The 15654-nt window shown below is 40.6% G+C and overlaps 1 protein-coding gene across 1 annotated transcript in view; it reads right to left on the reverse strand.

The window, feature by feature from the left end:
• The window catches only part of SRD5A2 (steroid 5 alpha-reductase 2), a 93709-nt gene that overhangs the window by 53792 nt on the left and 24263 nt on the right, over positions 1 to 15654 (reverse strand). The window lies entirely within an intron of this gene.

Raw genomic sequence — 15654 nt, forward strand, 5'->3', positions numbered from 1 at the left:
TTGGCCCATTTACTCCAGATTTTCATATTTCTGAGAATAGAGTTCTTTGTAGTAGTCATTGAGGATTTTTTTTTTTTAATTTCTGAGGTGTCTGCTGTTATTTCTCCTTTGTTTTTTCTGAATGATGATATTAGGGATTTTACTTTTCTGTTTCTGGTCAGATTAGCCAAAGGCTTATCAATTTTGTTAATCTTTTCAAAAACCAACTGTTTGTTTCATTGATTTTCTGAATGATTCTTTTGCTTTCAATTTCATTTAATTCTGCTCTAATTTTGGTTATTTCTTTTCTTCTGCTGGATTGGGTGTTGGAATGTTCTTCCTTTTCCAGTTGCTTGAGATGAGCCATTAAGTTTTTTACTTCCTCACTTTCTGTTTTCTTGATGAAGACTTCCAATGCTATAAATTCCTTAGGACTGCCTTTGCAGTATCCCACAGGTTTTGATAATTTGTGTCTTCATTATCACTTTGTTCCAAAAATTTGGTGATTTCCTTCTTATTCTCATCTTTGACCCAGCTACCATTCAGTATAAGGTTATTAAGTTTCCATGACTTTGAGTATGAAGATTCTCATTGCTGTTGAGTTCAACTTTTATTCCACAATAGTCCAAGAAAATACAAGGAATAATTTCTATTCTTTTAAATTTGCTGAGGTTAGAATTGTGTATTAAGATATCATCAATTTTGGAGGATGATCCATGGGCTGATGAGAAGAATGTGTATTCAGTTTTACTAGGATGAAATATTCTGTAGATGTCTATTAAGTCCATTTGTTGTAGGGTCGAGTTTAAGTCCATTATTTCTTTGTTTAGTTTATTCTTGGAAGATCTATCCAACACTGCCAAAGGAAGATCTATCCAAAAGTGCTCAAAATCTCCTGCTATTATAGTGCAGGAAAATATCAAATTGTTCATATCTGTTAGGGTTTGCTTTACAAATTGAAGAGCATTCTGGTAGGGTGCATAAATGTTAATTATTGAAATCTCTTCATGTTGAGTGTTTCCCTTGAGAAATATGTAGTGTCCATCGTTATCTTTTCTTATCTTTGTTGGTTTAAAACCAATTGTATCTGCAAATAAAATTGCAATCCCTGCTTTTTTCTGATTTCTATTTGCCTGTATTATAGTTGTCCATCCGTTCGCCCTGAGTCTACTTTTATCCTTTAAGGTAAGATTAGACTCTTGTATTCAACAGATATCTGCCCTGAGTTTTTATATATAGTCAGCCAATCTGTGCCCCTTTAGAGGACAATTTAACCCACTCACATTAATTGAGAGAATTGATAAGCATAGTAGTATTTTGGGTGTCATGTTTTTCAAATGTCCAGTGGATAGTTTTAATCCTTTCACTATTGTGGAAGTTTGGTTTTGTTCAATAATTTCTGGGTGAGTTTACTTTGGTGGTAGACCATTGTGCTGATCATTTTGGAGAATTGTTTTAGTTATGGCAAATTAATTCAACATGTGTATGTCATTAAAGTATTTGATTTCTTCACTACAAATGAAATTCAGTTTAGCTGGATACAGGATCCTGGGCTGAAAGTTGTTTTGTTTTAGGAGATTGAAGGTCGATGACCATGCTCTTCTGGCTTGAAAAGTTTCAGCTGAGATATCTGCAGTCATTATAATATTCTTCCCCTTGTAGGTTACACTTTTCTTATATCTGGATGCTTGAAGAATTTTCTCCTTCATATTAACTTTGGCAAAATTAATTACAATGTGTCTAGAAGATGCTTTATTTGGATTGAGTCTTGCTGGGGTTGTGAAACTGTCTACTATCTCAATTTCTGTATCTCTTACAGTGTTTGGGAAATTCTGCTCCCATAATATCTTGAAGAATAGTGTCGTGCTTTTAGAACCATCCTCTTTTCCTTCAGGAATTACTGTAGGATGAATGTTTGATCTTTTGGAATGGTCCCACAAATCTCTCAGGGAATGATCATTTTTTGTGTTTTCCATCTCTCTGCCTCTTAGAGCATTTGGAAGTGTTCAAAAGCTTTGTCTTCAATTTCAGAGATCCTTTCTTCTGCCTTCTCAACTCTATTACTGAAAGATCCTACTATATTTTGGTGCTCCTCAAATACCTTTTTCATTTCCTTGAGCTCTTCTAGCTCTTTTCTCATTGTGTCCATACCCTTGGTGATTTTGTCTTTGAATTTACTGATTTCTTGATACAACTTTTGCACTACTCTTTGGATTTCTATTTCCATCTTTTCCTCCATTACATTTATTTTATTTTCCAGCCATATTCTGAATTCTATTTCAACATTTAAGCCATTTGTTTATGAATGGCATCATCTGGCATATCATCATCTGGTGTGATCTACTCTGATTATTCATGATGCCAGAATTCTTCCACTGGTTCTGCCTCATGATTATTTTCCACCGTTTGGCTAATAAAGTTGGTATGGTGAGATTGGATTGAGGGTTCCAGGAATCATAGTTAACCAGTCCTTTACCAAAAAGCTGGGACTGGTGACTGTGGCTTTTCACTTATGGTTTTACAAAGGTCTCTTTCAATCCTGCCACCAGAGACTCTGAGGACCTGATTAGTGTGATAGGGCTGGCTGGCTCTGTCTTGTATTTAGCAAGCATCTATCCAATACTAATGAGTTGGTGGATTTAGGCTGAAATCTCAGCTGGGGTGAGATACAAGCAACTGAGACACCCCACCACCCACCAGCAACAACTAGAAGAGTAGAATCAGTCCCTCCCACTACAACATGACCACGGCTCAACCTTGGAGGTTCCCCAGGTGGCCAGCCAAGGTCAATAGTTCCAAACCTATTTTCCAAGGCAGCACAATCACTGTGCAACTGAGAGAGTTCTAAAGGTCTCCAGCATCTTGACAGCAGGGATCCACAGGCAGCTGTAGCCATAAAACCTGAGAGGCTGGAGTGTGACTCCCTCCAGTGCTCAATGGAGTCAGGATGGCCCATCCAGCCAAAGAAGTCAGTCCAGTGGGGTCGGCGCCTCCTTCCTCACCTTACACCACAACCACGGCCCACCACAGGTAACCCCGTGGGGCTGTGGCCCAGTTCCCTCCAATAAGCAAAGGCACCAGGGATATGGACCTGCCAGAGTCAAAGGGGAATCAATGCCACCTTGGCCACTGCACTCTGTCATCACCAGGCAACCTGGAGGGACTGAAGCCCATCTTCCTTTGATGCTCAGCACTAACTGAAGAGTGTTCCACCATAGTTAGTCCCAAGACAGCAGTTACCATTGCAATGCATATTTCTCTCCCACAGAGTCCATGCATTGCCCCAGCCTCATTCCACCTCCAGCATCCCGGCAGATCAAGGTCCAGCTCCCTCTGGTGGTCCACAGACTCATGGAAGTGTCTCTCCATAATCTGACCTGGGTGAGAGTACCTCCGCTGTGACCATCTCATTCTGTCAAGGTGCTACACCTCTCCCCCTCCCCTGTGACCCCCAACTACCACTCGAGTCACAGTTTCACTGCAGTTTCACTGTGGCCCATGCAATGCCCAGCCCTCAAAAAGAATTACCAGGCATTCTGGGCTCTGCAGGAGGCAGGCTTCCAGACTTCCAGGCAAGAGGAAAAAGGTGGATTGGGAGTTCATAATTTCAGGGAAAATATTTGTTCAACTTTATGCCAGTCGAGAGAATGCCTAGGTTCACAGGTTGGACATCTCTGTGGAAGGAGTCCCAGTGTTGGGCAGTTTTCTCCTATGAGGTAAAATAAGAGGTATTCTGTTCACTGCTTACTTGTGGAGAGCACACAGTGGACCACTCTCTTGGGGAAGGGGTCTCTTGTCTTCTTGGCGATTGGTTTTGTACCTGAAATTTGTTTCCTTGGAGTTACAGTTTGCTTCAGCAGGGATAATGTGCAACTTGTCAATCTCCTTTCCTAGCTCAGCTCCTGACCTTCAGCATCACTGAGTTCATTCTAACCATTATCTCTCCTTCTGGATGGAAGCCTCTGTCAAAAACTGGTTCCAGTTGGCCATGTTACCTCCCCTACAGATCTTTAAATTATATTTCATTAAAAATGCATCATAACTTCCATTTCTAGGAAGGTGAAATAGGAATACTCTTCCTGTATTCCTTCTACTGCTTATAACTAATTCCCTGAACATTATACATGGGTCATTATGAAAGTTTTAAGATACACAAAAATCAAGAAATGTACAATCCCACCAGGCATGGTGGCTCATACCTATAATCCTAGCACTCTGGGAGGCCAAGATGAGTAGATTGCTACAAGTCAAGAGTTTGAAACAACCCTGAGCAAAAGCAAGACCCCTATCCCTGCTAAAAACAGAAAAACTAGCTGGGCATGGTGCCAGGCACCTGTCGTCCCAGCTACTGGGGAGGCTGAGGCAAGAAGATTGCTAAAGTCCAAGAGTTTGAGATTGCTGTGAGATATGACACCCTGGCACTCTACACAGGTGATGGAGTGAACTCTGTCAAAAAAAAAAAAAAAGAAAGAAATGTAAAATCCACATGGGTGGAAACAAAGCCCTCTCAGCAATACTGTTTCAACTTTAAAAGGCAAACCAGAAAGGATGCTGTGAGCTGTGTTTCCTGGAAGTGAAACAATGGACCATAACACAGTCTGTCTCAAAATTTTCCTACCCTATAAAACAAAAGGTGAAGAAAACAAGGCCTACTGGTTAGAGACATTGTTACTGGAAGAAAAACAAAGTAGTAAGTTTCCTGGGTTTTCTTTTTGCTTCACATATCCTCAACTTGGAGCTGATGTACTTGGCAACCACTTGTAACAGTCACAGACAAAAAAAAAAAAAAAATCCCAGTAAAAGCATATTATCTCTAGCCATGGAACCAGGAAAAGGGGCAACCTAGGAAAACAAAAACTTTTAGAAAATAGCTGCTCTACTATAGCCAAACACCACAAAAAAATCAGTTGCCCCATTCCCACTCTACCAGCAAAGACTGATTAGTAAAACTGAACTTTCCTCTTACCAAGCTAAAATAAGCACTCTAACACCCTGCCATACTAGGTCAGAGGAGACTGAGGAGAGAGTCAATTATTACAACTTGGAAATAGCAAGCTCATCTTACCTCCCCACAACGTTGGTAGAGACCATATGCAGAGTACCAAAGAAACCACTTCCCAACAATAATGAAACAACTTCCCCATCCCCACTCTATAGTATAAGTGGAAGCCATTTGGGAGAAAAAAAGAAACATTATTTACTCTCCCAGCCAGGTAGATATCAATACAGAATTAGCAAGAAGCTAGAACTCCCACCTCCACAAAAAAGTAACAAGGAGCTTCCACACCTGGGTTTCAAAATGTCCAGGTTTCAATTGAAAAGAATTCATCACGCCATGAACCAGGAAGAACTAAATGGAAAAAAAAAAAGCAACATACGCAAATATACTGAATTGTGTAAAATGTATGGAGGGAAAATATTTAAGAAAATTGTATTTATAAATGGGGAATTAAAAAGACATTATAGGAGGTAAGGTTCCTACACTCACACTGACAAATTGACAGCACTTTTGTAAACTGTTAAAATTTGTGTATATATAATTTAATATCTAGACCAATCACTAAAAATGCTATATAAGAGATATCCTCAAACAAACAATACATACATCAAAATGAAATTCTAAAAAATATTCAAATAGTCAAGTAATCCCCAGAAAGGAAAAAAAAGACATATAAAAACAGAACAAACAGAAAACCAAAAATAAAATTTCAGACTTAAGCACTAATGTATCAATATTCACAATAAATATAAATGATAAAAATACACCAATTAAAAGACAAGAGTTTACTAAAACGTTACCAAACTATACATTGATTATAAAAAACTCATTCCAAATATAAGCTAGTTAAAAGTAATAAAGTGTAAAAACACATATCATGCAAATATCAATTAAAGTAAGCTATAAAGGCCCACCAGACCTCTGTAAAAGTGCTGCAACCATGATCGGCACCTGCCCGGACCTCAGTAAGACCTGTGCCGCGACCCACAACCCACACCCGCCGGACCTCTGCACACCCTGACCAGGAACTGCGGGAGTCACGGAACCCAACATCCTCCCTCCCTGCCTCCACACTGGCACTCTGGTGGCCGCATGCCCTCCAGAGACCTCCCTGCATTTGTGCAGAGCCCTTCTCCTGGCCATAGACTGCCAAAGCCTTTGGTTCTCTGTGCCAAAGTCACTGAGCACCAGGCAATCCCAGAACTGTGTGCACCACCCTCCACCCTGTTGCTGGATCCAGGTGTGTCACACTCCAGAGCTGCTCCCACAACCAGAACTCCCTGGCTGGGGCATCCCAAGAGGAGCTACACAGGGTCACTCCCGATAACAATAGAGAGATCCTGCTGGGGCCTAATCTTGGAGAGACACCTCCCCAACTCTGAGGATGGCCAGAGGCAATGGTGAAAAACAATCATGAAGTGAAATCAACAGAAAAACTCTGGCAATATGAATAATCAGAGTAGATTAACTCCCCCAAGGATCAATGGGGCAGACATAGCACAAGATACCATGCACAAACAAATAGCTGAGATGTCAGAAATCGAATTCAGAATCTAGATAGCAAATAAAATTGAATTAGAATTCCAAACAGTAACCCAAAAGATATCTCAAGAATTCAATGAATTCAAAGTCCAAATGACCAAAGATTTTGACACATTGAGACAAGAAGTTGCAGCCTTCAAAGATCTCAGAAACACAGTAGAATCCATCAGTAACAGAATGGAGCAAGCAGAAGAAAGGATTTCTGACAATGAAGACAAAGCTTTTGAACGCTCCCAAACTCTCAAAGAGGAAGAAAAATGGAGGGCAAAAACAGATCACTCTCTCAGAAAGCTCTGGGATAATTCAAAGAAAATCAATATTCGTCTTATAGGGATCCCTGAAAGAGACAAAGTGGCTTCACAAGGCACAGAGTCTCTTCTCCATGAGATTATAAAGGAGAATTTTCCAGACACGCCAAGAGATTCTGAATTTCAGATAGCAGACAGTTTCAGAACTTCAGCATGACTCAACCCAAATATGACATCCCCCAGACACACCATCATCAATTTCACTAAAGTCAATATGAAGGAGAAAATTCTGAAAGTGGCCATATGAAAGAAAACCATCACCTACAAGGGGAAGAATATTAGAATAACTGCAGATCTCTCTGCTGAAATCTTTCAAGCTACAAGAGGATGGTCATTGACTTTTAATCTCCTAAAACAAAATAACTTTCAACCCAGGATTCTGTACCCAGCTAAACTGAGTTTCATTTATGACAGAGAAATTAAATACTTTAATGACATTCACATGTTGAAGAAATTTGCCATAACTAAACAAGCTCTCCAGGATATTCTCAGACCTATCCTTCATAAAGACTAGCGTAATCCTCTACCACAAAAGTAAACCCACCCACAAAATTTTGATCAAATTCCAACTACCACAGTCGCAAAAGGATTAGAAATGTCCACCGGACTCTCAAAAGGCTTATCAATATTCTCAATTAATGTGAATGGTTTAAATTATCTTCTAAAGAGGCACAGGTAAGCTGACTGGATACAAAAACTCAAGCCAGATATCTGCTGCATACAAGAATCGCATTTTACATTAAAAGACAAATCTAGACACAAGGTGAAAGGATGGTCATCTATACTCCAGGCAAATGGAAAGCAGAAAAAACCAGGCATTGTGATCCTATTTTTAGATGCAATAGGCTTTAAGCCAACCAAAATAAGGAAAGATAATGATGGACACTTCATATTTGTTAAAGGTAGTACTAAATATGATAAGATTTCAATTATTAATATTTATCCACCCAATCAGAATGCACCTCAATTTATAAGAGAAACTCTAACCGATATGAGCAACTTGATTTCCTCCAGTTCCTTACTAGTTGGAGATTTTAACACTCCTTTAGCAATGCTGGATAAATAATCCAAAAATAAGCAAAGCAAAGAAATCTTAGATTTAAACTTATGCATTCAACATCTCGACTTAAAAGACATCTACAGAACATTTCATCCCAACAAAACTGAATACACATTCTTCTCATCAGCCCACGGAACATACTTGAAAATTGACCACATCCTAGGCCACAAATCTAAACTCAGCAAATTTAAAAAATAGAAATTGACAAGATGGCTGACTGAAGCCAGCTTTCCACAGAGGCTCCTGTCCAGAAGGGAAGTTAAAGGACAAAAATTTAGCAAGTAACCTGGTGGATTTGAGCTGCACCAAGACAGAAGGTTGAAGAACGCACATCAACCCCACTGAGGTGAGCTGCGACCACAAGGATATAAACAAAAGGTACCAAATCCAACACCAAGTGGACAGGAGTCCCCTCCCCCATGAGAATAGCTCGGAGAGCCCCACAAACAAACAGGCAGAGTTCAAAGGTCCTCCCACTACACTCCATGGGAGAGACCCTCTAAAAACTGGACCTACCTCACCTACTAGGGTGCCATGGTGTTCTCCTGCTAGGCATAAAACTGTATATATTCCCTACCTGTGGCTCTGAGTTCCCAGCACTCCCTGCCACTCTCACTGTGGGGTCTGGAGGCCTGTCCCCTGGGATTTCAGATTCTTGGGTGATTTCTCGAGGGGTGTGGACAGTGCCTGAGCTGCGGCCAGTCAGTGCTGACTCCGGGGCACGGGAGCAAGGAGAGGACGGTCGGCTGAGGGGGAGCCACACCAGAGCAGCACTTCCCTGAGGCATGGAGCAGCAGCCGTCTTTTGGCAGCAACACGGCCAAGTATAAAACTGTGTGAAGCTGTATATATTCTCTACCTGTGGCTCTGAGCTCCCAGCACTCCCCTCCACTCTCACTCTGAGGTCTGGAGGCCTGTCCCCCAGGAGTTCAGATTCTTGGGTGGTTTCTCGAGGGGTGTGGACAGTGCCTAGGCTGCGGCTGGTCAGCGCTGACTCTAAGGCACAGGAACGAGGAGAGGACAGTCAGCTGGGGGGGAGCCACACCGGAGAAGTGCTTCCCTCGGGCATGGAGCAGTAGCTGTCTTTTGGCAGTACTGCGGCCATGCATAAAACTGTGTGGAACTGTGTGTATTCTCTGCCTGCAACTCTGAGCTCCCAGCACTCCCCTCCATTTTCACTCTGAGGTCTGGAGGCCTGTTCCCCAGGAGTCCAGATTCTTAGGTGATTTGTCAAGGGGTGTGGACAGTGCCTAGACTGTAGCTGGTCAGTGCTGACTCTGGGGCATGGGAGCGAGGAGAGGATGGTCAGCTGGGAGGGAACCACACCAGAGCAACAGTTGCCTGAGGCTCAAAGCAGCAGCCATCTCCTCCCAGATATTCTGAAGCCATGCCCCCTGTCTCCCTGGGCAACCAGAGGAGGCCGGCAACCACCTGTGAGGAAAGGATTTGCCTGAGGTGTTACTGACTCACAGTCCTGGGAAATTCCCAGGGTGGGGCTAACCCACAGGACCACTTTACTGAGCCTAAGACGCACCTGGCCCTCAGGGGATCATCAGCCTATAGACAAAGGAAGGCAGCAGGATTGAAAGGAGAGGTAATGGAATACACAACTGCAGGAGCAAAGACAGGGCTTTGAAACTCAAAACAGCTTCTCTTCTGCAGGGGAACTTAACAGGAACAACAAAATCCCCCAAAGTTGTTCTGTTCTGTACTGTTCTGTCAGTAACATCAATCATGGGTGGGGCTGGACATGAGTGAACACCCCCCAACCTTCATCAAGAACCAAAGGCTGTCAGGCCTCACCTCCTCCTGATAGATAGAGGCAGAGTGCAGAGGCCTGGCATATCTCCTTGTGATTCAGGCAAGTGCAAACCCCTACAGTATCTGTTCACTACAGGCAACTTGGTCAGCCAACTCCAAGGTTATCAGTGACTGGGTGTGACAGAGGTGCAAAGTGGAGAAGGAGGCACCAACCTTCCCAGACTGATCTATTCCCTGGGTGGCTCCTCCTGACTCCATGCAGCACTGGAACAAGCCATATCAGAGTAGTCACCAGACCCCTGTGATCCAGTTCCCAGAGACCTCTTAAACTCTCCCACCTGAAACAGGTGCTGACTGAGACAATTGATTTGGACCTTTTGAACTGAGCCAATCACCTGAGGACTATTCAGGTGGTGCCCTGGGTGTGTGCTTGTAGGAAGATTTGATTTTCCTTTTCGAATTGTTGCCTGTGGTGGTCAGGGTGACTTAATTGCTGGTATTTCTCCACAGCTGAGACTTCAATCCAGAGTAACTGTTTCACTAGGGTCAAACATAAACCAGCTGAAAACAAGACAGAACCACATAGTCCCACCAAACAGGGCCCCAGTTTCTCAGGCCGCAGCACTGTATAGGTCCTCGAAAAACCTCCAGGGGAAAAATCAAAGGGAATAAAATAATCATGGGGTGGAATCAGTGGAAAAACTCTGGTAAGATGAATAACCAGAATAGATAAACCCCACCCCCCAAGGAAAGATATGGCAGATAATTGAAGATCCCATTCATAAACAACTGGCTGAGATGTCAGAAATCGAATTCAGAATTTGGATTGCAAACAAGATTAATAAAGTGGAGGAAAATTTGGAATTAGAACTTCGAGCAGCAATTCAAAGGTTGGAATTAGGAATTCAAGGAGAAATTCAAAAGTTGGCTCAAGAATTTAACGAATTTAAAAACAAAACCACCAAAGACTTAGACCCACTGAAGCAACAATTTGCAGCCCTCAAAGATCTGAAAAATACAGTAGAATGCCTCAGTAACAGAGTGGAGAAAGCAGAAGAAAGGATTCCTGAAGACAAAGCCTTTGAACGCTCCAAAACTCTCAAAGAGGAAGAGAAATGGAGAGCAAAAACAGATCATTCTCTCAGAGAGCTCTGGGACAATTCAAAGAAGGTTAATATCTAACTCATTAGAATCCCTGCAACAGATGAAGTGGCCTCGCTAGGCACAAAGGCCCTTCTCCATGAAATTATGAAAGAGAATTTTCCAGACATGCCTAGAGATTCTGAAATTCAGATAGCAGACAGCTTCAGAACCCCAGCATGACTCAACCCTAATAAGACATCCCCCAGGCATGTCATAATTAACTTCACCAAAGTTAATATGAAGGAGAAAATTCTCAAAGCAGCCAGATGAAAGAAAGCCATTACCTACAAAGGGAAGAACATTAGAATGACTGCAGATCTCTCTGCTGAAACTTTTCAAGCCAGAAGAGGGTGGTCATCGACTTTTAATCTCCTAAAGCAAAATAACATTCAACCCCAGATCCTGTATCCAGCTAAACTGAGTTTCATTTATGACGGAGAAATTAAATACTTGAATGACATTCATATGTTGAAGAAATTTGCCATAACCAAACCAGCTCTTCAGGATATTCTCAGACCTATCCTCCATAATGACCAACCAAACCCTCTACCACAAAAGTAAACTCACTCAGAAACTCTTGATCAAACTCCAACTTCCGCACTGGTGAAAGAATTAAAAATGTCCACTGGACTTTTGAAAAACTCGACACCCAAAATCTTACCTGACTGATCAATATTCTCCATTAATGTGAACGGCTTAAACTGTCCTCTAAAGAGACATAGGTTAGCTGACTGGATACAAAAACTCAGGCCAGATATTTGTTGCATACAAGAGTCACATCTTACCTTAAAAGACAAATATAGATTCAGGGTTAAAGAATGGTCATCCATATTTAAGGCAAACGGTAATCAGAAAAGAGCAGGTGTTGCAATTTTATTTGCAAATACAATAGGATTTAAACCAAAAAAGTAAGGAAGGATAAGAATGGTCACTTCATATTTGTTGAAGATAATACTCAATATGATGCTATTTCAATTATTAATATCTATGCACCCAACCAGAATGCACCCCAATTTATAAGAGAAACTCTAACAGACATGAGCAACTTGATTTCCTCCAGCTCCATAATAGTTGGAGATTTCAACAGTCCTTTGGCAGTGTTGGATAGATCCTCCAATAAGAAGCTGAGCAAAGAAATCTTAGATTTAAACCTAACCATCCAACATTTGGATATAGCAGACATCTACAGAACATTTCATCCCAACAAAACTGAATACACACACTTCTCATCAGGCCACGAATTTACTCCAAAACCGATCACATCTTAGGTCACAAGTCTAACCTCAGTAAATTTAAAGGAATAGAAATTATTACTTGCATCCTCTTGGACCACCATGCAATGAAAGTTGAACTCAGTAACAACAGGAACCTGCATACTGCATACTCATACAAAAACATGGAACTTAAATAACCTTATGATGAATGATAGCTGGGTCAGAGATGAGATCAAGAAGGAAATTGCCAAATTTTTGGAACAAAACAACAACGAAGACATGAATTATCCGAACTTCTGGGATACCGCAAAGGCAGTCCTAAGAGGGAAATTTATAGCACCGCAAGCCTTCCTCAAGAGAATGGAAAGAGAAGAAGTTAACAACTTAATGGGACATCTCAAGCAACTGGAAAGGGAAGAACATTCCAACCCCCAAACCAGTAGAAGAAAAGAAATAACCAAAATTAGAGCAGAATTCAATGAAATTGAAAACAAAAGAATTATACAACAGATCAATAAATCAAAAAGTCGGTTTTTTGAAAAGGTCAATAAAACAGATAAACCTTTGGCTATCCAAACCAGGAAAAAAAGAGTAAAATCTCTAATCTCTTCAATGAGAAATGACAAAGACGAAATAACAACTGACTCCTCAGAAATTCAAAAAATCCTTAATGAATATTAGAAGAAACTTTATTCTCAGAAATATGAAAATGTGAAAGAAATTGACCAATACTTGGAAGCACGTCACCTTCCAAGACTTAGCCAGAATCAAGTGGAAATGTTGAACAGGCCCATATCAAGTACTAAAATAGCATCAACCATACGAAATCTCCCTAAAAAGACAAGCCCAGGACCAGATGGCTTCACTTCAGAATTCTACCAAACCTTTAAAGAGGAAGTAGTACCTATATTACTCAACCTGTTCCAAAATGTAGAAAAAGAAGGAAGACTACCCAACACGTTCTATGAAGCAAACATCACACTGATCTCCAAACCAGGAAAAGACACAACAAGAAAAGAAAATCATAGACCAATATCACTAATGAATATTGAATGTTGAATATTGAATATGAACATTGAATATTGAATGTTGAATACGTTGAATGTTGAATGTTGAATATAAAAATATTCAACAAGATCCTAACAAACAGAATCCAGCAACACATCAAACAAATTGTACATCATGACCAAGTCGGTTTTATCACAGGGTCTCAAGGCTGGTTCAATATACATAAATCTATAAGTATAGTTCAGCACATACACAAATTAAAAAACAAAGACCACATTATTCTCTCGAATGATGCAGAAAAAGCTTTTGGTAACATCCAGGATCCCTTCATGATCAGAACACTTAAGAAAATTGGTATAGAAGGGACATTTCTTAAACGGATAGAGGCCATCTACAGCAAACCCACAGCCATTATCATATTGAATGGAGTTAAATTGAATTCATTTCCACTCAGATCAGGAACCAGACAAGGCTGCCCATTGTCTCCACTGCTCTTTAACATTGTAATGGAAGTTTTAGCCATTGCAATTTATGGAAGAAAAGGTGATCAAGGGTATCCATATAGGGTCAGAAGAGATCAAACTTTCTCTCTTCACAGATGATATGATTGTATATCTGGAAAACACCAGGGATTCTACTACAAAACTCTTAGAAGTGATCAAGGAAGAATCAACATTGTTAAAATGTCTGTACTACCCAAAGCAATATACAATTTTAATGCAATCCCTATTAAAGCTCCACTATCATACTTTAAAGATATTGAAAAAATAAGACTTCCTTTTATATGGAATCAGAAAAAAACTTGAATACCCAAGACATTACTCAGAAATAAAAACAAAGCAGGAGGAATCATGCTACAAGACCTCAGACCATACTATAAATCGATAGTGATCAAAACAGCATGGTACTGCCACAAAACAGAGAAGTAGATGTCTGGAACAGAATAGAGAACCAAGAGATGAACCCAGCTACTTACTGTTATTTGATCTTTGACAAGCCAATTAAAAACATTCAGTGGGGAAAAGATTCCCTATTTAACAAATGGTGCTGGGTGAACTGGCAGGAGATCTGTAAAAGACTGAAACTGGACCCACACCTTTCACCATTAACTAACATAGACTCTCACTGGATAAAAGATTTAAACTTCAGACATGAAACTATAAAAATGCTTGAAGAAAGTGCAGGGAAAATTCTTGAAGGAATCGGCCAGGATGAATATTTTATGAGCAGGACTCCCCAGGCAGTTGAAGCAGTATCAAAAATACATTACTGGGACATGATCAAACTAAAAAGCTTCTGTACAGCCAAGAGCACAGTAAGTAAAGCAAGCAAACAGCCCTCGGAATAAGAGAAGATATTTGCAGTTATGTCTCTGATAAAGGTTTAATAACCAGAATCCACAGAGAACTCAAACATATAAGCAAGAAAAGAAAAAGAGATCCCATCCCAGGCTGGGCAAGGGACGTGAAGAGAAATTTCTGTGAAGAAGACAGGCACACGGCCTACAGGCATATGAAAAAATGCTCATCATCTTTAATCATCAGAGAAATGCAAATCAAAACTACCTTGAGTTACCATCTAACTCCAGTAAGATTGGCCCATATCACAAAATCTCAAGACCAGAGATGTTGGCGTGGATGTGGAGAAAAGGGAACACTTCTACACTGCTGGTGGGAATGCAAATTAATACATTCCTTTTGGAAAGATGTTTTGAGAACACTTAGAGTTCTAAAAATAGATCTGCCATTCAATCCTTCTATTCCTCTACTAGGTATATACCCAGAAGACCAAAAATTACATTATAACAAAGATATTTGTACCAGAATGTTTTTTGCAGCCCAATTCACAATTGCTAAGTCATGGAAAAAGCCCAGGTGGCCATCAATCCACAAATGGATCAATAAATTGTGGTATATGTACACCACGGAATATTACGCAGTTTTAAAGAAAGATGAAGACTTTACCTTTTTCATGTTTACATGGATGGAGCTGGAACATATTCTTCTTAGAAAAGTATCTCAAGAATGGAAGAAAATGTATCCAATGTACTCAGCCCTACTATGAAACTAATTTATGGCTTTCATAGGAAAACTATAACCCAGTTATAACCTAAGAATATGGGGAAGGGGGAGAGGGAGTGGTGGGAGGGGGGAAGTTAGGCAGAGGTTGGGGGATTGGTGGGATTACACCTGCAGTGCATCTTACAAGGATACATGTGAAACTTAGTGAATGCAGAATGTGATTGTCTTAACACAATACCTAAGAAAATGCCAGGAATGCTATGTTAACCAGTGTGATGAAAATGTGTCAAACTGTTTATAAAACTAGTGCATGGTGCTCCATGATCACATTAATCTACACAGCTATGATTTAATACTAATAAAAAAACAAAGAAATTAAGCTGATATACAAGTTACTGTGTTATGACTTTAGAATGTAATCCCAATGATAACAAAGGAAATAGCTATAGAATATACACAAAAGGGGATGAGAAGAGCAAGATGGCAGCCGAGTAACAGCTTCCTTGCATCTGGGCACTGTGAGTCCGGGGAGATAGGACTCCAGGCATCTCTGGCTGGTGGGATCTGCTATCATCACCCCTGCAAGGATACAGAGAGTCAGCGAGAGACTTCTGGACCCC

The sequence above is a fragment of the Nycticebus coucang genome, chromosome 4 (genome assembly GCF_027406575.1).
Source record: "Nycticebus coucang isolate mNycCou1 chromosome 4, mNycCou1.pri, whole genome shotgun sequence".
In the NCBI taxonomy this organism is placed as follows: Eukaryota; Metazoa; Chordata; class Mammalia; order Primates; family Lorisidae; genus Nycticebus; species Nycticebus coucang.